Genomic DNA, 27649 nt, shown 5'->3' with positions numbered 1-27649 from the left:
ACGGTAATAGTTATCAAAAGTACCAGTATTATAATTTAGCACGCCAGACGCGCGTTTCGTCTACATAAGACTCATCAGTGACTCTCATATCAAAATATCATTAAAACCAAAAAATGACAACACTATATAACAGGAAAATAGTACAAACAATCACACGAACAAGTACAGGAAAACGCATTGATAAATAATACAATATTACAGTGCATTACATTACATCCTTTAAACAGCAGAATGACAACATACAATGTACATCTTTCATAACTTTCTTTCAATAAAACAGAAGTCGTACTGAAGTCGATAGGGTTGTTAAGAAAAATGAAAGAGTTTCAAAGTGGCAAATTACTTACGGTCTGACGATAATTTCTTGACATGGTTTATTCCGAACAGCAGTACCAATAACATGATTAAAGGGACACGGGTTATCTGTAATGACACAAGTAACATCAGTTGATTGTTTTAAGTTTTTTTAATAATTGACATGCACATTCATATATACCATACGAAAGTGAAATCAACTAAGATTAAGCAACAATTTCGTTAATAGAAAGTTAAGATGTTATATTAAAATGTTGATAGGATTACATGGGTGTCGGTAATGAATGTAAATATATTATTTTCCACAAGACAAATATCAGTAAAAAATATTCTCTTTGTTTTCGGCTATAGTTTATCATTGGCATAAGGGGTTTTGTTTTTCATGAATTATAATACCCAACTGTTCCATAATATAGCTAGTTGCAGACTAACAAGTGCATACACAGTAATTAACTGAAATGTAAAGGAAAATGATCAACATCGGTTTGTTCTTGAGTTTAACCAAAATATTCACTGTTTTTTTATTTTTATTTTTCAAAAAAAGGAAATCAATACAGATACATCAGTAGCATTAGCATTAAGTATAATGTACAAAGTCAGGAATATGACAGTTATTTGCCATTCATTTCAATCGTTTCAGCTTTTGATTTTCAACTTGATAAGGGACTTTGCGTATTTAATTTTCCTTGAGTTCTGTAGTTTTGTTATTTAATTTTTACATCATTATTCTATAAGGGTATACATTAGTGGTGTTAAGTAAAATGTTTGCTCACATTTACCTTCACTGTCACAAATGAGTTTGTAACATGAACAGTCTTCCTCTGAGGGAATACAATAGCAGTTGTGTTTTGGCGTGGTTATAAATGTGTACCCTTGTGAAGAATCACATCCACATGTTGTATCATTTATCATACTTCCTTCACGGTGGACGATTTGACCCTCTTCATTACAAAAAGACGTTTGATACACACACTTATTGTTGCCATCTGTTGAAAATGGGAAAGGCTGATATCTTTTAGAGCTGCATCCTGCTTTGTTGAAATACGGTTCAAATATAAGTTTGCTGCCTTTAGTTGATATAAAAGAAATGAGAAGAGGAATATGTTGTAAAATAGCGCGGTTAATTATTGTAGCAAAATCTTACTTATTGGTAGATAAAATCATCATAGATAAAATTGAGAATGGAAATGGGGAATGTGTCAAAGAGACAACAACCCGACCAAATAAAAAACAACAACAGAAGGTCACCAACAGGTCTTCAATGTAGCGAGCAATTCCCGCACCCGGAGGCGTCCTTCAGTTGGCCCCTAAACAAATATATACTAGTTCAGTGATAATGAACGCCATACTAATTTCCAAATTGTACACAAGAAACTAATATAAAAATAATACAAGACTAACAAAGGCCAGAGGTTCCTGACTTGGGACAGGCGCAAAAATGCGGCGGGGTTAAACATGTTTGTGAGATCTCAACCCTCCCCCTATACCTCTAACCAATGTAGAAAAATAAACGCATAACAATACGCACATTAAAATTCAGTTCAAGAGAAGTCCGTGTCTGATGTCAGAAGATGTAACCAAAGAAAATAAACAAAATGACAATAATACATAAATAACAACAGACTACTAGCAGTTAACTGACATGCCAGCTCCAGACTTCAATTAAACTGACTGAAAGATTATGATTTCATCATATGAACATCAGGCACAATCCTTCCCGTTCCGTTAGGGGTTTAGTATCATACCATCATAACATATATGAGAAGAACATAACCCGTGTCATGCCAACAACTGTTTTTAGAATAAATGTCTTTAGTTCCGACGCAAAGACCTTATCAGTGAATCAATGTTAACGCCAAAATATGCAATCTTTAATGACTTGACAACAGTATCGTAATTATATCCCTTCTTAATCAGTCTATTTGAAGGTTTTGTAAGTTTCTGAGGTGAATACTGACACCTTTGTGCTTTATAAAGAATATTTCCATACAAAATTGGATGTGAAATACCTGAACGTATAAAAAGTCTGCATGTTGAGCTATATTTACGAATGATGTCTTTATACCGATGATAAAATTTAGTAAAAGTTTTGACTAGTTTGTGATATCGAAAACCCTGGTGTAATAATTTTTCAGTAATACATAAATTTCTCTCGTTGAAATCTAAAACATTGTTACAAACACGAGCGAATCGTACAAGTTGAGATATATAAACACCGTAAGATACTAAGATTGTAATTGTGTAAACTATGTGTATGTTGTATATACTTTTAAAAAACAACAATATCACAAATCAGGTGATAAATTTAAGCATCGAACGCAGAGGTCAAATGAACACAACTGTCAACGAAAAGGTGAAAAACTTTAAATTTGTAATAGTGTTAATATCTATGTAATTCTATGTAAATGCATTGGTCAATACAATATTATTTTCAAATCGTTTTAGCACCCTGGCTTACCAGCCAAGTAAATATCTTCTACACTATAACTTTCCTCCTCTATCTATAGGAGTATTGAATGAGTACAGACTTTTGATTTAAATAAACAATTACTGTCTTGTTACCGATGCCACAAGTGGAGCAGGGTCTGATTATCTTTCCGGAGCACCCATTTTTGAAGGGATTTGTGGTTCTAATCTTTAGTTTTCTATATTGTGGTTTGTCTTTTCTTTTTTAGCCATGGCAATGTCTGTTTTTTCGATTAATGAGATTGACTATTCCTGTGGTATCGTTTGCCCTATTTTGTTGACTGCTGCGGTTTGAAAGGGTTGATGCATTATATCTATAAATACCTAGCCTCGCGACATTTGCATGTGCCTGTCCAAACTAAAGGAAATTATCAGAGGTAACTATAAAATGACTACTAATGTGGAATGTGTTTGATATTGTCCCATTTTTTATATATTGGTTATATTGCTGGAAAAAATTGTAAAAAAAATATGAAAGATACAGTATTACTTTCCCCCTCCGTATGACTAAATTTATTGGCTTGGTTACTTAAAATCGAAACAGGAAGCAATTGATCAAGGCAGAATTTTGTTTCATTGAAAAGTCCATCACGATAGGGGGAATATATCAAATATTTCATTTTACATTATTACCTGTGCTACTATAATCCAGTCCATCACATGTCTCTCGATACGAATTCTCTGGAGAACGCAACAAACACACATAGCTTTGACCGCAATAAAACTTTCTTGCTCTGAGACGCCAATGTCCTGGGGGTGGACATTTTAACTCATATACAAACGTAACAGCAATAACCTTGAAAATATTAAAAGTTCGGTGAATCGGTCAACAAATGGTAAGATAGAGGCCACAGATACTACAAAGAGTATAACAATAGTCTTAGCGATATTGAGATGTGTACAACAACAGTCCTTACAAATGCTGGTCGGATTGGAAAATATGTTTCAACTAGTCTCTTGCCTTGCAGTTTTATATATTTTGCAAATAGTTATAGTTGTGTCTGAGCCGTAGTCCGCATATATTTTTGTGTGGTCTTCTTATATCATTTACAACCACATTACATCAAATCTCCTTATTTTCAAATTAAGTCTTCAGTTGATCAATTTTGAGTATCAATCTGCACAATCCAGTTCTACAAGGTCAAAACTCCGGTGAGGTGTGAACAAAAGTGTACGTATTCCACATAATAAAAATGTACTTATTTGATAAAACACTGAAATGAACTTACTTGAAGAAACCAAAGTAGTACTGCTGATTTCATCATACAAAGATAAAGGAATCACTTCAATCTGAAAATAAAATAAACAAAAAGCTATTGTGTGTTATATGCATATTGGCACATTTTTGTTTTATAATTCAGTATTCATTCATGTTTAGCTTTTCTTTTTTTACAATGTGTCCTCATTATTTTATAATTCTGATGAAGCTTAATCATCTCATGTTATTTTCGACGATTATATTTTTAACGAGATTGGAATCATTAAAAAAAAATCAAACAAGCAGACAAATATTCAGTTATCAAATTTGACTTAAGTTTATTTTTTTGTTTAAAACATAACAAATTTGTATCAACCTAAAAAATGAATAGAACAGAAATCATAAGTCCTCTATCAATTTTTTTTTTAAACTTTTCTTAACTAAGTGAGCGATCCTTCTGGATGATTATATGAAAATAATTCGCTTACATGTGTACGATATCAACATTTGTGTCATCATTGAAGATTCTTCCACCTGAACATGAATCAAATATCAGTTAATGGTTACAGAATCAGGCCAACCATTAGATGTTACTACAATTGTTTTTTTTTATATATATATTTATGATCGTCCTATGATCTCTTGAACAGCGGTAAACTAAGAAAACGCTGTACCAAGTCCGGAAGAGCCAGTTGTTATCAATTCGTTTGATGTGTTTGGGCTTTTGATTTTGCCATCAGATTAGGGACTTTCCGTTTAAAATTTTACCCATAGTTTAGTTATTTGTGCTTTTCGTCATACTACTGTTGCATTTATTTATGTAGGTAAAGGATATAAGCCGATAACTGTCCATTTCGTTAAAATATTGGACAGGTTTGAGGCAGCAGACCGAATACCTGTTTAATATTTTACAAAATGGACTGTTAGAGGCTTATATCTTACTTTACACATTGTTTCACGTTTAAACCATACCGAGTGCACCGCTGTTTTTTTTTAATTTCAAATATAAAATTAATATGCACAAATGAAGGGATAACAACTTGCAATCATTTTGAATTCTTTTGTTGTTCATCTGAATTTTCGACAGACTGTTATTGTTTACCAAAACTGTACCAACTCAATATACTCCCCTTTCTCTGTTTTTTTTCCTTGCAGTTTGTGTATTGATGTCCCTTGTGGTTTTTTTAATGTTACAGAAACATAATTTTTTATCTCGTATTTCTATTGCAAAAACAAGAGTGCAAACGCTGAAATGACTCGCCTTCTTTACTTATCATTGATATTATGTTGAAAGTCCTAAATTAAAAACTTTAGTACAACTGTCTCATAAACTTAACAGTAACCAACAAAACTAAACATTGACCAATGAACCATGAAAATGAGGTCATACCACGCAGGCATGTACAGCTAACAATTCTTCCATACCACGCAGGCATGTACAGCTAACAATTCTTCCATACAACAAATTAGTTGACCTATTGCTTATAGCTTAAGAAAAACAGACAAAAACACAAATTTTAACACTGAGCAATGAACCGTGAAAACGAGGTCAAGGTCAAATAAAACCCGCGCGACTTACATATAGATCATAAAATATGTCCATACACCAAATATAGTTGACCTATGGCATATAGTATTAAATAAAAAATTTAATTTGACCACTAACATGAAAATGAGGTCAAGGTCAGATGACATCTGCCCGCTAGACATGTACACCTAACAATGATTCCATACAACAAATATACTAGATAACCACGTCATAGATTTTTACTCTTTGAGTATGTTTGTTTTGTTCATAGATCGTTGACAATGTAATGGAATTTCATTCGACTGTCATACAAGTGAGAGGTTAAGCTAGCTATAAAACCAGGTTCAATCCACCATTTTCTACATTAGAAAATGCCTGTACCAAGTCAGGAATATGACAGTTGTTATCCATTCGTTTGATGTGTTTGGACTTTTGATTTTGCCTTTTGATTTTGGATTTTCCTTTTTGAATTTTCCTCGGAGTTCGGTATTTTTGTGTTTTTACTTTTTGCATAAAGTATAAGAAAAACAGACCAAAACACAAAAACTTAACTATAACCACTGAATCATGAAAATGAGGTCAAGGTCAGATGACACCTGTCAGTTTGACATGGACACCTTACGGTCCTTCCATAGACCAAATATACTAGCCCTACTGCTTATAGTATCTGAGATATGGACGTGACCACCAAAACTTAACCTTGTTCAATGATCCATGAAATTAGGTCGAGGTCAAGTGAAAACTGTCTGACGGGCATGAGGACCTTGCAAGGTACGCACATACCTATATAGTTATTATACTACTTATAATAATTCAACATTACAAGAAATATTTTTCAAGTGGTCACTCAACCATAAAAAAGAGGTCAAGGACATTGGACATGTTACTGACGGAAAGTTCGTATCATGAGGCATCTATATACAAAGTATGAAGCATTCAGGTCTTCCACTTTTTAAAATATATACAAATTTTAAGAAGTAAGCTAACGCCACCGCCGCCGCCGGATCACTATCCCTATGTCGTGCTTTCTGCAACAAAAGTTGCTGGCTCGACAAAAACCATCTTTCTTATTTTCTTTTAACATAAAACATATCACTACGAACAAAATGCGACTCGGACACACGGCTGTAATTTTTTCACAGATAACATTCGGTAATGGCCTCCATTATTCTACTTCCTATATTCATTGTCGTTTATCAGCGAAGTGTTGTATTATATTCATAATCAAGCAATACTATCAGACTTGAAAAAATTTGCACTTTGTACACAGGGTGAAGTTTATGTTGTGTATGGCCCTTGTATTGCGGCATAATCTGTATAATGTTAGGGGCACCTCAGATAACCCCTAGTTTTTGGTGGGGTTCGTGTTGTTTATTCTTTAGTATTCTATATTGTTGCATGTGTACTATTGTTTGTCTGTTTGTCTTTTCATTTTTAGCCATGGCATTTTCAGTTTATTTTATAGTTATGAGTTTGACTGTCCCTTTGGTATTTGTCGTCCCTCTTTTAGAAATAAGAGAAACAACAGAGGTCAATTTTGATATCAAAAGACGGACGAGGATAACTCTTTTGAAAAACGAAATGCATAAAAGCAACACAAACAATACTTAAAACGAGCATTATCAACCGATTGATCATTGCTAAAGGAAAAATCCCAAAACATGAGAAAAATGGCTGTGATGTTATTATTGGCAGTGTTACACAATTTGAAAGTGATTTCTTTTTCAAGAAACCGTTTTAATGAGTGACAAAAATTATTGTATTGGAAGGTGACTTTAATCAAATGTTTTTTGAAATTGTCATTTGGTTTTTTTTGGTTGTACTTTTTTTAAACATGTCGAAAACAATTGGCGGAATTGATAGTTTTTTTTCCAAGTGATTCGACTATCATTTACCTGTTATGCTATCTTAAGCTTCAGCTGTCCAATATTTATAAGAAAGAGCAGTTATTCTCTTCAAAATATTGGACGGTTTAAGGTAACATAATGGTTTCTTACAGCGAAATGATAGTCCAATCACTGACAAAAAGAACGGGTACATCAATATAATGACGTCACAACAATGTTTAAATAGCAGTTAAAATGATTTGTGGTTTATATATTATGAAAACCTATCAAATAACAAATATCGACATTACTTGATATCAATACAAAACCTTGCACCTTGAATTAGAGGTTTGTTAACTCATATATTGACTGATTGTCTTCCCTTATATCTATCAATACTATGTAAATGGTAATATCAAGCATCAAACACTAACAATATACTCGTCTAGCCTTGTGGTCAATTTAATATACACAAAAAGGTAAAATCACAAAAATAATGATCTTCGTGGAAAATTCAAAAAGGAAAGTCCCTAATCGAAATTGCATATGACAAAAAATATCAAACGACAACTGTCATATTCCTGACTTGATACAGGCATTTTAGAATTGTTGTTACAAAATAAACAATTATAAATCAGACCATAATTATAACCATAATGTCAGATCTTCAGTTTTGTTGGTCTAAAAGGCTGGATATTATCGCACATGTCTGTATAAGTGAATATATACTGAGTGCCAATAAAAACGCAACACTTTTGTTTTTTTCAAAAAAAAAATTTAATTTTTATTTCATTTATATCAAAACTTTGTATAGTTGTATAAAAATGACTTTTAAGACAATTTTCGACAACTTTACGGTTGAGTGATTTTTTTGGAACAAATGCGAAGTAAGGAATTTTGAACTGCCATAAACCGAGTTCACAGCTTTTGAACATACGCACCATTTTTACGATTTTGTCATTTGAACCTGAGGTAATGTCATGAATTTTCCCGCCCTTATTGTGAAGAACCTGCAATTAACATCTAGGAAAATGTCAGCACTTTCTGACAACCAGCGAAATGCAGTTTTTGGCATGATTCAATGAAGCCTTTCACTGCATACAATTACGAAAAGACTGAAGTTGTAGCATCTACAATAACTCAAATCATCCACAAATTCAACCAAAATGGATCATTTAATGATAAGCCACATCCTTGGGTACAAAACGCAAGAAATGCTCAGCAAGACGATACATTTGGTCTTTCACATATTCAAAATCGACTCTGATGGCTGTCCAAAGGTCACGAGAGTTCAATGGTGATCGTGGGAGAACTTTTGGAGCAATTTCAGTAAGCTCCATTTGCGCATAAATTGTCGAAGAGCACCACAGTCTTTCCTTAGTGACATCTAAAGGGCCGTTTGGCGTAAACATCGAATTCTGTAAACCAAAAAGGATTCATTTTGTAACAAAAACCGTCGGTGGTGGTTACATAGACATTTGACACCTGCCTTGGCCAAAAGTCATGCTTTTCCACGGATTTTGACCGATCGAGAACATTTTTGCATCAATTTTGAGATTGTTTAGACGATGAAAACCACCACCAATATCATAAAGTCAGCTTGAGTTTGCTTTGAGAGACAAGTGGAATAACATTCATCGGGATCACATTAAACGTCTGGGGTGATCAATTCCATGGCGCTGTCGAGATTGCGCTACACCACGGAGTAACATATTTTGTTACCACTGTGAGTTGATGATTCGACATTGCATGTTTCGTTTACCTATTGCGCACGAAAGATGACAAGGACACATTTTTGTTTGATATTGATCTATTATTAAAATTGTTAATCTTCAAGAACAATTTATTTTGAAAGATTATCATTTCTGATACAATTTTATTTTTGAAAAACCAAGCGTTGCGTTTTCATTGGCACTCAGTATAATAAATTAATGTTCTATCAGTATAATTTCACAAACTGTGTTATACACTACTAAACACGAAAAATACACATTAGTATCTATTAAATAACCTTTGTAGGGAAACCTATCTTTAGAAAATAAACATACATTTAAAATGTGTCAGATTACATTCAATATTATTGAGGGTATTGTACACTTTGTTGAGCAGCAATTCGCCATTATAAAAATATGTGAATGATTGCCTGAATTCAAGGACATCAACCTTAATGGCAATAATGGTTGCATGTTTGTTCATTGACATAAATGATAATTTAAGAATGCACTTTTATTTTGCAGTCATCCATTTTTATTGTATTTTAATTTAAATAGGAAAGACAGTGTCACTGCATTATTATTATGCAATTGTTTAATTGTTTGTTTTTGATATTACTATAATCATTTAATCTCATTGTGTTTTGGCAAATGAATAGTGTATTGTACTTTCATCAAATGTAAATTATATAAAGTTATCTCTACCTACATTATATTCGACTATGCTACTTGTTTAATCAGTAGATCTTTTATTCCTTAATATCTTCAGCCAACATTAAATATACTTATGTTCCAAGCATGCAGAAATCTTTTCGTCGGTGTGTTTTGTCAACATTTTTCATGTGTATGTAGACCGGTTCATGTCAGGTAAGTAAACAAATATTGAGTGAATTATCGTCCCTTGTCTTTCAAGTCCATTTGGAATATAACTATTTTATCAAGTAACCAGCACAAAATTATAGATGTCCTTTTATAACAATAAAAAGTTTAGTTTTCCAGTTATTTTTGATTTTCATGATAAATATCCACCCCCTTTATTTGGACTTTTGCTTTGAAAATAGAGCATTGAAGCTAAATTTTAAATGTCCAGTATTTAGAGATTATTAATTGTCGCTTTTTAAGATTATCAAATATATTCCCAACCCAAATTGAAAATGTCAACTCATCGAAAATATTAAGCTTCCACATTTGCAATTTTGTGCCGCATCAAACCGATTAAAGGGTCAACGTAAATTCGAAATTAAAGCATATCAACAAAACAAAAAAACCAAGAGAAGTTGTGTTTAATAAGCATAATAAGGCAAATGCAGTTCGTGCATTTGGGGAAGAAAATCCGAGACTTTAGATTGATTCAACATTTAATTGTACTTCTAGATTAACAGAAAATGTATACATGTGCCCAATATGAGGTGAAGTATGGATATAGTAAGACAAATTTTCACAAAAAAAAAAACAAATAAAAGAGCATGAAAAAGTTGAATATGTTATAGAAACAACATACCGACCAAATAGAGAAATCGACATAAGGCCACCTACATGTAATGGGTCTATGAAACAGCTAGAAAATCCTGCACATGGAAGCGGAATTTAGCTGGTCATTATACAATAATGTAAAATAGTTCAAGGAAATAAACGCCACACTTAAATCTGAAACATACTCTGATAAGGGATTTTCCGTTTTTTCTTAATTTTCCTCGGAGTTTAGTGTTTTTGTTATTTTAATTTATACATAGAATTTTAACAACTTGAGATATCTTTTGTAAGCCGTAAAAGACACTAACGCATGACAAAATAATAATTTGACATTATTCATACGAGAAATAAACTGCATGAATGATTAATTAAATTACAAACGAAAAATAAATAAAGCAAACAACAACCAATTATAACATTTGAAAAAAAAACTCTTGACGTATTGACACAATTACACACTAATGTGGTTTGGTTACACATGAATATGTATAACCCTCTCATCACCTGGATCAGTTGTGCAACAACACACCTTTATTTGTTTTGTAATCGTTGTTGAGTCGCACTTGTATTAAAGTATACCAAAGGAAGAACTTCCCGTAATCTTATCAGCTTGAAATGAGAATCCATTGTTTTTTGTTTCAGTATATTCCTGTTTGTAATTCTATAAACACCTATTTCTGTTACATTTGAAGAAGTAACGTATTTTCGACATATATTTATATTTATAGGTATATTGGTTCTGTTTTTCAGTTACTTACAACTGTATTTATAAAAAGCAAGGCGTAGTCCGCCACAATCTGTATGTATGTGACCTTCCAAATTCAGGAGTCTGTAATTCTTTGATTCTCGTTTGTTATGATATGCTATTTTGATATGAGCGTCACTGATGAGTCTCATGAAGACGAAACGCGCGTCTGGCGTACTAAATTATAATCATTGTACCTTTGATAACTTTTTTGTTTGTTACTGCGTTACATATTTGTTTGTCGATCATTTTCTTTGTACATATTTTGTATGAACTGCCATTTGTCATTTCTGCGCTTTTTATAGCTGATTATGTGGTATGGGCTTTACTAATATTTGAAGGCCGTAAGGTGACCTATGGTTGGCGTTTTTACGTAGTTTTCCTTCTGGTAAAGAGTTGTCTCATTGGCAATCCTACCATGTCTTCTTTCCTTTTTATATTTAGTCCAATGTCTTTGAACCTTCTAAACGACAAAACGAAAAAGCACCTTGTGAAATTCTTCAATTTTACTTTCAGATACATTGATGATGTATATATTATCACTTAATATAAAAATGGACATCATCACGAATTGGTTGATTCATACGAAGTGTATAAACTTACTAGGGAATTTTTTACCACGTCGTAAATTTGTGGTCTATTAAGTACCGAACATGACCTTTTCCCGAATATGACTGTTTTGCTGAATGTGAATACACATTGCTATAAGCCGTGTCACAGTGTTTGTGTATCTGACATTCATGTATTAAGATGTGATGCTGTATCTATAATTCTGGTCGGATATTGTTATATGTTTTATCATTTGTAGTGATAATTCTATTTAGGGATGTCAACAGGTACTCGAGTATCGCTCGGTAGTACCGAGTATTGATTACCACAATGATACTCGACTAATCGGCTTCCTGATAGAAAGTTGTTGCTTTCTTACAATAAATTATTGAGAGCACCTCCCGGGAAATTATAAATTAATCAATTTAAAAAAAATAAGAATACGATTCGAATGTTTGCATTCAACTGTAATTAAACATCTCTCCAAACAGAGGTACAAGTACAACGCAGGACTAATGCACTTTACAAATGACGCATCGATACAGTGTCTTCAATATACAGACTTGTCAGTATAATTTGTGATGTAGTTCTATTTCGTCTTTTCAAACTAGTAAGATTTACACCTTTACATGAGGAAAAGAGGAAATTCCTTCTTGTTCCTTTTACCAATAGAGTAATTGATGCAATCAACATTTGCAACGTTCTATATTACAAGGAAATCTGAAATTCCTATTTATTTTCAAAATGATTCTATTATTGTATCCTACAGTTACACTTGCAAAACCATTGCACCCAACGTATTTTACTATAAACAAGCATTGCAGGACATTGACTTGGAACAATACATACAAAACCTTCTGAAATATGACTGTTCCCACTTGCCTTATAATAACAGGCATTTGGTCATGTAATGACTGGAGATCTAAACATAATTCAAAATGAGAATCTTCAAAAAGGTGATTAATTATGGTTCTAAGTTTAAAAACCCTAACACATCAATTGGAACCATAACTTCAAAATACTTTTGGATTCCATTGAGGACTACATATACGCCCAAGCATGGGCTAAATGAGAAGTTGAACTGAGCATTTTGTAAGAATAGATCAAAACTATTAGGTCTTTGATAAAACGTCGCATTCATAATTTGAAATGTAAATGATCGATCGAAGTCTGTGTTTAGGGACATAGAGGTCGTGAAATGTATATAATTTCTTTATGATAAGTATGTTGTTGTTCTTGCGGACAAAGCTTCAAATAATAGTGTCGTTGTATGTAAATCGTATTACTACGAATGTCTTGTCAAGGAATTAAAAATAAATGAGCACTCAGGTAACACAAGCATACAAACATGACAAAGACATATCATTTGACAAGGATGAAATTTTAGCAAATCATTAGTCCTTCATGGCTTCAATGAACAATACATTGAACTACAAATCGAAGGACTATCCTTGTTTGTATTGGATACCTAAGCTTCACAAAATTATGTACAAGAAACGGATCATTGCCGGGTCATCTTCATGATCCACTAGAGAATCGCCCATTAGATAAACTAAAAGCCTGTCCGCAGTGAAAGAGGTTCGTCAAAAATACTGTGAATCTGTTAACTTGCGTAGTGGTATTATCTATTATGTGGATTTACATTTTTTTTAGATAATTTTTAATCTCGGTATTTTTCTGAAATTAGTTTCATCAAAACTTAAGATTTTTTAACCCTGTAAACCACCATTCCCCATGTGAAATTAAAAATTCGTCTAAAAGAAATAATCACCACAATGTCTTTTAATATAAAATGGTAGCATACGCTCTGAATGTATTACTTTTGGATAGCTTAAGGCATATTTTCTCAATAGTGAACAAAAGGGTAAAACATGCTACATAGAGGAACAAGTGATCAGAATGCTTGAGTTTTTTATCGACAACATATTTGTTGAATTTGTATGTAAACTTTTATAGCAAATTGTCGACATTCCTATTGGACCGAACTATGTGCCTCTCCTAGCCGTCATTTTCTCATTTTCATACGAATCGGAGTTCCTTCAGACACTTGTCAAAGACAAGAAGATCAAAGAAGCCAGCTTATTTCATATGAATGTCAGAGATATTGATGATGTTCTTTCCATAAACAATTCGAACTTTTCAGGTTGGGTTCCATTAATATATCCCAAAGAACTAGAAATTTAAGTAACAACATACACGGCTTCCTCCGCCTCATTTTTAAACTGATACCTCGAATTTGACATACAGTCATCTCAGTACCAGATGATATGACAAATAAAGGCAACAGTAGTATACCGCTGTTCGAAATTCATGAATCAATTGAGAAAAAACAAAACAAATCCGGGTTACAAACTGAGGGAAATGCATCAAATATAAGAGGAAAACTACGACACAACAGAAACACAACATTACAATGTAACACACACAGAAACGAACTATAATATAACAATGGCAATTTTCTTGAAATGATAAAAGACATTTTAGGAAGAAAAATGGTAGGTTAGACCTGGTTTTGTGGCTTGCCAAACTTCCCACTCTAATGGCAATGTTAAATATAACATTAAAATGACAACATTACATGACAGGACTACAATACAAATAAACCGGGAACGATATAGGACAGAGAAACACGTATTATAACCAACAAAAGGTATCGGGTTTAAAATTGAGACGATTGTAATTTTGTAATTATGCATTTCTCCCACGTAAGTAGCATATAACAACATCAACTGCTTATGGGATATACATTTCCGAACTTATTCGATATCAAAGAGCATGTAGCTCCTACTAAGACTGTGTAAACGTCACCATGTGTCTGATCAGAAAGTTAATGAACTAGGGATAAGTCAAATAAAGACTCGTCATTTTTCTAACAAAAGTTCATATGAAGTATAGTTATCAAAGGTACCAGGATTATAATTTAGTACGCCAGACGCGCGTTTCGTCTACATAAGACTCATCAGTGGCGCTCATATCAAAATATTTATAAAGCCAAATAAGAACAAAGTTGAAGAGTATTGAGGATCCAAAATTCCCCAAAGTTGTGCCAAATACGGCTAAGGTAATCTATGCCTGGGATAAGGACATCCTTACTTTTTCGAAATATTCAAAGTTTTGAAAACAGGAAATTTGTCAAGACGATGACCACGTTATTGATATTCATGTCAACACCGAAGTATTGACTACTGGGCAGGTGTTACCCTCGGGGACGAAACGTTCACCGGCAGTGGCATCGACCCAGTGATGTACCAGAATTATAATTTAGTACGCCAGTAGCGCGTTTCGTCTACATAAGACTCATCAGTGACGCTCATATCAAAATATTGTTGGTATCAAGACCTTGTTGATACATATTCCATATCAACTTTACAAATAATACATGGTGGTCTTGATGCGTAGATTCTGCGTACAGACGTTGTTTATCATCTTAACAACGTTTTAATAGTTATCAAAAGTACCAGGATTATAATAAATTGTTCTTTTATTTGTCTTTGTTCCATTAAAATAGTATGTTTACTGTTTGGTCTGTTTTCTGTGATATCCATTTGACGTGGCTCGGTACTTAGACATCCCGTCAATGCGATTGTATTGTCTTTATCTTAATTTTTGCTGGTGCACGTGTTTTGTACGTGTAAATTTTTGTGTTCATTTGGTACATGTGACGTGATTCTGTACTTTTAAAGAATCGCCTTTATGTTATTATTCTATTATATGTCATTATGTTATTGTTCTATTATAAACTTGCAAATACTTTTAACGACAAAATTGTTTTACTTGCGTATGTTTGAAAGTCGAGGGTTTAAACCTGCAAATAACATGAAAGAGGAACCATCTCATAAATAATATTTGCATGAGAGTCGAGGATTTAAACCTGTTTATAACATAATTGAGGGACAATCTCGTAAATGATAAGCGAGAACTGAGATATCAAGTCCGAGTTTTTGATTTTTCATCCCTGTATACCTGCTGTCTCCATATGAAATAGAAAATCGTCTAAAAGAAATAATCCACAATGTTATTCAATATAAAAATGGTAGCATACGCTATAAATGTATTCCATACATATCCTTGTCGAACAATTATTACTTTCACATACTAGTAAATCAAAGTTTCTTCAACTTCTTGTCAAAAAACAAGAAATTCAAAGGAGCCCGTCCATCTTATTTCACATTCAGATATAATGATGATGTTCTTTCAATTAACTATGCAACCGTTTCTGATTGGGTTACATTAATTTAACCCTAGAACTAGAAATTAAAGAAACAGCAGACACGGCTTTGTCCACCTCATTGTTAGACTTACATCTTGAATTTGACAAACACGGTCATCTCAGTACCAGTACTTATGACGAATGAGACGATTTTAATTTTGAAATTATGAAGTTCCCCCATAACTTAGTAGCATAGTACATCTTCAACTTCATATAAAATATATGTTACCCATTGTATTCGGTTGTCAAGAGCTTGACATTCCTGAGCACTGTCTGAGCAGAAATTGAGGAAGCAAGGCTACGTCAAAGAAATTCTCTCGTCCTTTTTCTAAAAAGCTTCATCAAAAGGTACCAAGATCATGTCGATAAATATTCCGTATCAACTTCACAAATAATACAGGATGGTTAACATATAAATTTTGGGTATTGACGTTGTTTTATATTGGTTTATTTGTCTTTATGATTATTACTCTTACTGTTCAGTCTGTTTTGGTGATATTCATTTGACGTGGCTCTATATTTATACGCCTTGTCATTGTGTTATTGTTCAATGGTAAAATATTTGTATTTCTGTCTTTCATTTTGGCTGATGGGCTTTTTCGTTATGCCTTTTTTGTGTTTCTTTGATACATTTGACGTAGCGTTGTTCTTATATATCCCGTCACTGTGTCATTGTGCTATGGACAATTTTTGTATCCCTGTCTTTCAAATTAACTTTGTCTATAAGCCTGTTTGTGCTTTTTTGTTATACCGTATAGCGGGTTATTTTCGCGGGATGTAATTTTTCGCTTATTTTCGTGGATAGAACAAAATCGCCAAAATAAATTCCGCCAATTTAAAAGTGTACATGCAAAGGTAATGTTAAAAATGTTGAATCCGCCAAAATAATAACCGCCAATATTTTTCGTATACCTTATTCAATGAAAATCGCGAAATTTTACACCCGCGAAAATAACCCGCTATACGGTATATCATTTTGTTTAATAGTGATTACGATTATATCACGATGTTGACTGATGTATCCCTATTTTTGACATTTTTACCTATTATGTCTGTTTGTTTTGTTCCCGCAGCGTTGTCAATATAATGGAATTACATATGGCTGTCATACAAGTAAATGGTTTAGCTAGCTATAAAACTTGGTTTAATCGACCATTTTTTTCTTTAGAAAATCCATGTTCAAAGTCAGGAATATATCAGCTGTTATCCATTCATTTGAAGTGTTTGAACTTTAGATGTTTCCATTTAATTAGGGACGTTGCCCTATAACCCGCACTGCTCTTATTATCATTCTAAAAATCGGGATTTGAAAATCTATTTATTTCATACTTAGCACATCTGTTTATAGTTTTTAAAAGAAAAAAGGGTGTCATTGTAAAATCTAGAGAGAATCAATTTCTGCAAACAATAGACTACTTTTGGAGTTTCTTTACCGGTAAAATAAAACTCGTCAACAAAGCGCGCTTTCATGACGTCATTTACCAAATATAGAGAATCGTCTGTATCTCTGCATTATTTACGTTCTCAATCGTTTAATTGATATATACTGAGTATTCACATCATTTACTTGTAAAAGTTTACTGTCTTATTCGTAACATATCAATAGTATAACAATGCCATAAAAAATATCATATTATTCACTTATGCATTGTAAGAATGTATGTATGCACTGTAGTTTGAACACCAAAAAGATCAATAAAATTAAAAAAAAAAAGCGTTTAGTTGATAAATTAATAATTACAAATGATGTTGTTGTGTAATTTCCTAATGACAGCAGTGCTGATTGATAAATATGATAAATATGACACTTTAAAAAGTAATTCGTGAAATATCAGCATCATATTTTTCTAACCACTTGCTCAGCACGGGAACGCATATGACCATGCCCCTGACAAATTACGTTCTCGGAAAGGCATCGAACTCGATTGTTGTCTATACAATAGTTATTTTCAATGTTTGTCTGCTTTTGAAGTTTCGTAATTCATACAAAACCAGTCTACCAACAATCATTTTACAAACTAGTTAATTTGAAAAAGAACAGCAACCATCATAAGCGATATTTTCCAATTAATGAAGGACAATAATTACTTAACGGAAAGACCGATAATCAAAGAACTAAACCCCAATTAAAAAACATGGTTACTTATAAGAGCTTTGGATGAGCTGGTTATAAGTAAAAATTCTCACTTTCAATCAACCCTTAATTTTTTCAAAACATACAGTAACAATAATTCAAAATGTTTTAAACCATCAAACGACTCATGAATCTTCATAAAATGTTCCAATATTCAAACTGAAGAATGTTAACAAGAATGCAATGCACGTAACGATAACCAACATTTGAATTGCCATGAACAATTTAGCGACTCAACCATCAAAAGTATCATGCCTTCAAATAGTCCGACATATATGTCATACGGATTAAAACATATGTCAAGTTGGTTCAACATTCAACATTCAATTCAATTTTATTTATTTATTTGTTTTCTTGCATCCATTTTCAACATTCAACATACGATTTCAACATTCAAGATTCGGTTTCCGTATTCAACATTAAACATTTTTATTTCTTGTATCCATTTTCAACATTCAACATTCGATTTCAATATTCAATAAACTCATCATCTTTTAACGTTTGTTTTTAACATTTAACATTCGTTTTCAACATTCAACATTCGTTTTCAACATTCAACTCTCGTTTTCAACATTTGATTTTCAAATTTCAACATTCGTTTACAAAATTCGTTTTGAATATTCAACATTCGTTTTGAACATTGAACATTCGTTTTGAACATTCAACATACGTTTTGAACATTCGATTTTTAACATTCAACATTCGTTTTGTTTTCAACATTCAACATTTGTTTTTAACATGCAACATTTGTTTTCATCATTCGATTTTCAACTTTCAACATTCGTTTTAAACATTCAACATCCTTTTTACATTCAACATTCGTTTTCAGCATTCGTTTTCAACATTCAATTTTCCACTTTCAACATTCAAAATTCGATTTTAACAGTCAACGTTCGATTTCAATATTCAACATTCAACATTCAATTATTTTTTTTCTTTTATCCATTTTCAATATTCAACATTCAATTTCAACATTCCACATTCGATTTCAATATTCAGTATTCAACATTCATTTTTAAAAAAAAAAATTCCCCTTGTATCCATTTTCAACATTCAACATTCGATTTCAATATTCAACATTCAACATTCATTTTTTTTTCCTTGTATCCATTTTCAATATTCAACATTTAACATTATTTTTATTTTTTTGCATCCATTTCAACATTTAACATTCGTTTTCAACATTCAACATTCGTTTTCAACATTCGTTTTCAACATTCGTTTTCAACATTCGTTTTCAACATTCGATTTTTCAACTTTCAACATTCAACATTCGGTTTTGACATTTAACATTCGTTTTCAACATTCGATTTTCATCCCATAACATTTGTTTTTAACATTTAACATTCGTTTTCAACATTTAACATTCGATTTCAATATTCAACTCTCGTTTTCATTATTCGATTTTCAACTTTCAACATTCATTTACAACATTCGATTTTTAACTTTCAACAATCGTTTACAACATTGGATTTTCAACTTTTAACATTCGTTTTCAACATTCAACAATCGTTTTAAACATTCAACATACGTTTTCAACGTTCGATTTTCAACATTCAACATTCGTTTTGTGTTCAACATTCAACATTCGTTTTGAACATTCAACATTCGTTTTAATCATTCGATTTTCAACTTTCAACATTCGTTTTCAACATTCAACATTCGTTTTTTACATTCAACATTCGTTTTCAACATTCAATTTTCAACTTTCAACATTCGTTTTCATCATTCAACATTTGTTTTCAATATTCTATTTTCAACTAAACATTCGTTTTGAACATTCAACATTCGTTTTCAACATTTGATTTTCAAATTCCAACGTTCGTTTTCAACATTGAACACATGTGTGTGCCTGCCCAAGTCAGGGGTCTGTAAGTCACTTGTTGTCGTTTGTTGATGTATTACCTATTGTTTTCGTTTATTTGTTTTGCAGAAATAAGGCCGTTAGTTTTCTCGTTCGATATTTTTTACATTTGTCATTTCGTGGCCTTTTTTAGTTGACTATGCTGTATGGACTCTGCTCATCGTTGAAAGCCGTACGGTGACCTATAGTTGTTAATTTCTGTGTCATTTGGTCTCTTGAGGAGTGTTGTCTCATTGTCTGTCTTACCACATCTTCTTTTTTATACATACTAACGGTAGTCAGGTATCGTGAAAGCTCTGGTATATGATCTTGCGGTGAAATCTTATCGAAATGACATTTGCAACGTCAATAACTAATATAATAGAAAGAAATATACGGACAAATTTATTTTAAAAAAAGGCTGCCAAAAGGTTAAACATTATGATAAATAATTCAAGAAAAATCAAGGTTGAAAAGTAAACTTATTTTACAAAACTACAAAAGGCAGACTGCTGCTCGACATTTCTATTACATTAAATAAAATGACCCATTCAGGGTAACTTTTTTGGGGTGAATAGGGCTAGTATCGTTCATTTAATCCATTAGATCTGATAGTACCGCAACGACTAAGTGCTTTATAGCAATATTAGTCTATTTGTCCGTCCTTCATAAGTTTTGATTTAGCATACAAATAAAGATTGAGAATAGAACCTAATCGGCAAAATTACAGTTTGAACTGGACATCATGCTCATTCAATCGCGAATGTCCCAAAACTGATACAATGTAAGATAATCAAAATCTAATTTTTGCAAAAGCTTTCACGTGAAATTACTTCAAATCGTCATAGAAATCATTATGGAACCAACGGAACATATCAAAATATACATAATAATACAAAAATAGCACAACTTGCAGTGTGGTTGACAATAACACGACAGAAATTGATCCAATGTTCTCAAGTGAGCATACACGAGTTGTGTTGATTAAGGAAGATAATCACATAAAAAGTATCTACGGAAAGCATGTAAAAATGTTCCAGAACAAAATCCTTTTTTTTAGATGTAGGATTTCGGTATATTTTTCTATTAATGAACTTTATCATGATTATACTTAATAGAAAAGAAAAGAAAAAAATGGGGTCACCGTTCACCGAAGCTCACAATCCATGCTGTCTACGGAGCATGCATGTTTGTTCTTTCATCTGTTGAACTAATAGGAGAAGTAGCGGTAATATCGAGATTACAAAGAACTAAATTACAGAAAATGCTTAAATTTGACATTAGTGTTAAGCTTAAATAAATAAAGAAAATATATGTACCCCATGAGTAAAAAAAAAAGATACTTCAATTCCAATACCAAATGCAGATAATTTAGAGCTTTTTAAATGATATAAACATTTAAAAATTCATCTGGGGCCAAAACGTATCAATTTTGTTGGTTGATTTTTGTACCATATCATACAGTAACAAGTAATAGCATAGTAAATAAAATTTGTAATGATAAAACAAAATGTTTAATTTTTTGCTGAAACTTTTGTATCCCCGAGCCTCCTTAAGTTGATATAATGATATATATAATAGCTAAGATGTTCGCTTGTCATGTTATGGCATTTTTGTCAGATTTTACGGAATCCTCTGGTTTTATCTAGTTTAAACATATTTATTTACAGTGGATTGGGAATCAAGTTTTACAACTTATATTACTCTCTTCCCACTTTGCAGGTGCGAGTGCTGCCTTGTAGCCTGCTCTTGTTCGAAATCTGCAATGGTGTCTTTAACGTGCAAAACATATGGCTCTCTCTTAAAATGGGTCAGCCATTTGTCGTCCTCTCCAACGGACTATCATCGTTTCCTCAGGACCATATTTGAAAATGGTGTCAAGGGAAAGCCGAAAATTCAGTTTTATCTATTAGCCCATTGACCGCAATTTTTCTTTTTATAGTGTAAAATTGTTACGTAAGCCATCTGTAAAAAGCTCGTAAAATTTTATTCATTTTTTTAATACTTTTTGAGAACTTAAACTTGTCAATGATAAGGCTATGAAAAGTTAAGAAAGAACATTTTCCCGCAAAAATGTCAACAGCTTATATCTCGAAGACAAGCACATTGACCATATATGCTCTTTTGATTCCTTTATTTATCATCTATCAATGTTAACTTGTGTTTTGAAAAGCTTATTATTTTGAAACTGAGAAGCAAACTCCCTTAACAGACTGAGGTGATCGAACAATTGAGTAAAAATAGCGTCCCTATTTAATTCATATTAAATATTTTAAAATGCGAGTTTAAATTATTACGGTTAGAACTCTGTCGCATTTATCTTAATAATAAAAACCTCGCAATAATTTCTGAATTTACTGTATGTCAGCGCAGTCACGATTAAGCCCAACATTGTCATACGATATACACACGAAGAATGCTTATTTAAACTGAAGGTAGCAACCCTTTAAGTATAAAAAAATGTGGTATGCGTGTCATTGAGGCAATTCTTTACAGAAGAACACATGAATCTGAAATCAACAACTATACGTCACGGTATGGCCTTCTACAATGAGGAAAGTCCATACCGCATAGTCAGCTATAAAAGATCCCGAAATGACAAATGTAAAACAATCCAAGTGATAAAACTAACCCTTTAAATTTATGTAGAAAATAATAAACGAAAAGCAAATATGTATTGTTGTGTGTTAGTTTTCCTACATGTGCTAGATGTTAAGGTGGAGAGTTGAGATCTAAAAAACATGTTTTACCCCGCAGCGTTTTTGCGGCTGTCCCAAGTCAGGAGCCTCCGGCCTTTGTTAGACTTGTACGATTATTGTATATATTTCGGAATGTATTATAACGTCCATTATCACTAAACTAGTATACATTTCTGTTTATGACCAGGTGAAGAATGCCTGCGGAAGAGAGAGTTTCTCGCTGCAGAAAAGACCCGTTGGTGGCCTTCGGCTGTTTCCGCTCTTTGGTCGGGTTGTTGTCTTTTTGACATGTTCCGTATTGCCATTTTCAAATTTATGTAACAATCGACAACCACTGAATTACAGGTTTCTGACTAAGTTAAAAACAAATGCGTACACATGCAATTATATATACATGAGGGATGCATTAAGCATTACAGATACACATATACTTTTACTTACAAAAAGTTACGCTACTGTAGGTACTGTAAACTCAGAAATTATTGCGATGTTTTTATCATTGCGAAAAAACGACAGGTCATAATCGCAATAATTTAACTCGCATTTTGAAATTTTAATATGAATTCAACAGGATTTTTCTCAATATCCTAAAAATTAGAATTGCATTTTAGTCTAAAATGACAAAATCGCAATGATAAATGCACGCAATAATTACTGAATATACAGTAGTTTTATTTTGAAATCTTCTCATTTAGATATTTAGAATTTTTGAAAAACAAAATGAAAGCATGAATGTCTGTTCTTATTAATTAATAAAATACTTCAACTAGTTGCAAGTATATCAATTGGTTAAAGAAATATTGTTTTCTGACTCTAAAAGTTGGTCCGTGTTGGGACGTTTACGCTTTTTTATTTTCAATTTTTTAGTGGTTATATCCGCTTAGGATAAGACATTTGGATTGTGATTAATTTTGACATACATGTAGTTTAGGATTCTGACACAAAACGAATGTGGTGAAAGGTCTAAAAAATTGTAAAATGGGTTAAAATATTTGTATCAATTTTCAATTGAAGATTTATTGCTATTGCGCAATACTGTGCAATTAAAGACATCTTGCTTTGGTGCAAATATTGTGCTATCACACAATACTGTGCAGTTGAGAGATTTATTGCTTATGAGCAATACTGCCCTATAGCGCAATACTATGCAATTGAAGATTTCCTGCTATTGCACAATACTTTATATAATAATTTACACATAATATTTGGCGTGTATCTCCTGAGTCATATCAGTATTAATGCTTGTTTTGACCCCTCATTCCTGAAAGTTTGGGGCACTTACCCCCAAAAATTCAATCCCAACCTTCCTTTTGTGTTGGGATAACTTGCATTACAATTTTAGAGGGACCCATACACTTCACAAATTATTGTCTGGAAACTGGAAAATTGCTTGATTTTTGCCACTTTTAAGCCCTTAATTTCTGAACCTTCAGGGTCCCAAACTCAATCCCATCATTCCCTTTATGATATGCAATCTTTTCGGGTACTATAACCCAAAAATCAATCACAACCTTCCTTTTGTGGTTTCAAACCTTGTGTTTTAATTTCAAAGATATTCATTCATTTAAACTAAAGATATTGTCCGGAAACTAAGTGTCCGGACGACGACGACGACGACGAAGTGATACCAATAAACGACCACAATTGTTAGCGGTCGTATAAAAAAATCTAGAAAGTTTCGAGAAGCAAGTCACTCGAAAAGAGATCTGGAATTCGTTGAGTAGCGATCGAATTGATCGAGAAAGGATCGTGTAGAGGTCGAGTTTGGTCGGAATGAAAATATTTTACCGATCATTTTTCGATTATTTCGACCTTTGCTCGACTAATCCGATCGGTAACCGATCATCGAAATCTTGTTTGATCTGTGATCCAGATTAACTCTACCAATTTCTGATCGCTTTCCAATCAAAACGACTAATACTATATTGTATCCCAGACAAACTTGACAAATACCCGATCTCTATTTGGTTGAATTCGACGATTTTTCTACCTTTTACTCTGTTATACACTAGTGTACAGGCCTACTACAAGTTTCTTTAACGAACGTTTCAGATCTAAAACATCATAACTTGCTTCTGCAAGATTAGATTGTGTGTTATGCCCCCGCATGAATGTCGTGGGGCATACTAATTTACCCCATTGCGTCCGTCCTTCTGTCCATCGTTTGTCCGGGCAAGGATACATTGTTTGTCAAGCAACCTTCTACTGCAGCTTATAGGATGTTCAGACACATGCATAATGAAGGTTTGCATGGTCACAGGATAATGATTTCTTTCAAATATATTTTGAAAATGACAGTTACTTGGACTAAGTAATACTTTTTTGAATATTGAAAACGAATGTTGAATGTTGAAAATGAATGTTGAATGTTGAAAATGAATGTTCGATGTTGAAAACCAACGTTGGAAGTTAAAAATCGAATGTTGAATGATGAAAACGAATGTTGAAAGTTGAAAATCGAGTGTTGAAAACTAATGATCTATGTTAAAAACGAATGTTGAATGCTGAAAACTAATAGTTGAAAATCGAATGATGAAAACGAATGTTGAATGTTAAAAAGGAATGTTGAATGTTGAAAAACGAATGTTGAAAGTTGAAAATCGAATGTTGAAAGTTGAAAATCGAATGTTGAAAACGAATATTCTATGTTGAAAACGAATGTTGAATGTTAAACCAATGTTGAGTGTTGATCACGAATGTTTAAAGTTGAAAATCGAAGGTTGAAAACAAATGTTGAATGATGAAAACGAATGTTGAAAGTTGGAAATCGAGAGTTGAAAACTAATGTTAAAAATGAATGTTGACAACCAAAATTGAATGCTGAAAACTAATAGTTGAAAATCGAATGATGAAAACGAATGTTGAATGTTAAAAAGGAATGTTGAATGTTAAAAAACGAATGTTGAAAGTTGAAAATCGAATGTTGAAAACGAATGTTGAAAGTTGAAAATCCAATGTTAAAAACGAATGTTGAATGTTGAAATCGAATATTGAGTGTTGAGAAAGAGTGTTGAATGTTGAAAACGAATGTTGAATGTTGAAAACGAATGTTGAAATTTGAAAATCGAATGTTGAAAATGAATATTGAATGTTGAAAATCGAATGTTGAAAACGAATATTATATAATGAAATCGAATGTTGAATGTTGAATGTTGAAAACAAATATTGAATGTTGAATGTCGAAATCGAAGCATGAAAACGAATGTTGAAAATCGAATGTTGAAAATGAATATTGAATGTTGAAAATCGAATGTTGAAAACGAATATTATATAATGAAATCGAATGTTGAATGTTGAATGTTGAAAACGAATGTTGAATGTCGAAATCGAATGTTGAAAACGAATGTTGAAAGTTGAAAATCGAATGTTCAATGTTCAAAACGAATGATGAAAGTTGAAAATCGAATGTTGAAAACGAATGTTGAAAGTTGAAAATCCAATGTTAAAAACGAATGTTGAAAGTTGAAAATCGAATGTTGAAAACGAAAGTTGAATGTTGAATGCTGAAAACGTATAATGAAGTTGAAAATCAAATGTTGAAAACGAATGTTAAAAGTTGAAAATCAAATGTTGAAAACGAATGTTGAATGTTGAAAACGACTGTTCAATGTTGAAAACGAATGTTGAATGTTGAAAATCGAATTTTGAATGTTGAAAACGAATGTTGAAAGTTGAAAATCGAATGTTGAAAACGAAAGTTGAATGTTGAATGCTGAAAACGTATAATGAAGTTGAAAATCAAATGTTGAAAACGAATGTTAAAAGTTGAAAATCAAATGTTGAAAACGAATGTTGAATGTTGAAAACGACTGTTCAATGTTGAAAACGAATGTTGAATGTTGAAAATCGAATTTTGAATGTTGAAAACGAATGTTGAAAGTTGAAAATCAAATGTTGAAAACGCATGTTGACTGTTGAAAACGAATGTTGAATGTTGAAAACGAATGTAGAATGATAAAAGTTAAAAATCGAATGTTGAAAACGAATGTTGAAAGTTGAAAACGACTGTTGAATGTTGAAAACGAATGTTGAATGTTGAAAATCGAATGTTGAATGCTGAAAACGAATGTTGAAAGTTGAAAATCATATGTTGAAAACGAATGTTGATTGCTGAAAACGAATGTTGAATGTTGAAAACGAATGTTGAAAGTTGAAAATCGAATGTTGAAAACGAATGTAGAATGTTGAATGTTGAAAACGAATGCTGAATGTTGAAAACGAACGTTAAATGTTGAAAATCGAATGTTGAAAACGAATGTTGAAATGGAATTTGATTGCGACTGTCATACAAGTGAGAGGTTTAGCTAGCTTTAAAACCAGGTTCAATCCACCATTTTCTACATATGAAAATGCCTGTACCAAGTCAGGAATATGACAGTTGTTATCCATTCGTTTGATGTGTTTGAACTTTTGATTGTGCCATTTGATTGGAGACTTTCCTTTTTGAATTATCCTTGGAGTTCAGTAATTTTGTGATTTTACTTTTGAATGTTAAAAATCGAAAGTTGAATGTTGAAAACGAATGTTGAATGTTGAAAATCCAATGTTAAAAACGAATGTTGAATGTTGAAATCGAATATTGAGTGTTGAAAAAGAGTGTTGAATGTTGAAAACGAATGTTGAATGTTGAAAACGAACGTTGAAATTTGAAAATCGAATGTTGAAAACGAATGTTGAATGTTGAAATCGAATGTTGAATGTTGAAATCGAATGTTGAATGTTGAAAATGAATACAAGAAAAACTAGAGGCCCTAAAGAGCCTGTGTCGCTCACCTTGGTGTATGTGAATATTAAAGGACACATGACAAAATTGTGTTTTATTGATGGTGATGTCTTTGTAGATCTTACTTTACTAAACATTCTTGCTGCTTACAATTATCTCTATATATAATGAACTTGGCCCAGTAGTTTCAGTGGAAAAAGTTAGTAAAAATTTACAAATTTTATGAAA

The 27649-nt window shown here is 32.4% G+C and overlaps 1 protein-coding gene and 1 long non-coding RNA gene across 2 annotated transcripts in view; both read right to left on the bottom strand.

Moving 5' to 3' along the window:
* LOC134702170 (uncharacterized) overlaps positions 1 to 27649 on the bottom strand; it is a 187349-nt gene that overhangs the window by 131401 nt on the left and 28299 nt on the right. The window lies entirely within an intron of this gene.
* LOC134702168 (uncharacterized) lies at positions 1154 to 9893 on the bottom strand. The gene is made up of 5 exons (XR_010104353.1): positions 9755 to 9893; positions 4468 to 4513; positions 4011 to 4071; positions 3415 to 3577; positions 1154 to 1382 (listed from the first exon to the last, which is right to left on the bottom strand). It is a non-coding gene; the product is annotated as an uncharacterized LOC134702168 (long non-coding RNA).

This window comes from Mytilus trossulus, unplaced genomic scaffold (assembly GCF_036588685.1).
Source record: "Mytilus trossulus isolate FHL-02 unplaced genomic scaffold, PNRI_Mtr1.1.1.hap1 h1tg000406l__unscaffolded, whole genome shotgun sequence".
Taxonomy (NCBI): domain Eukaryota; kingdom Metazoa; phylum Mollusca; class Bivalvia; order Mytilida; family Mytilidae; genus Mytilus; species Mytilus trossulus.
This window is presented reverse-complemented; position numbering and strand designations above follow the sequence as displayed.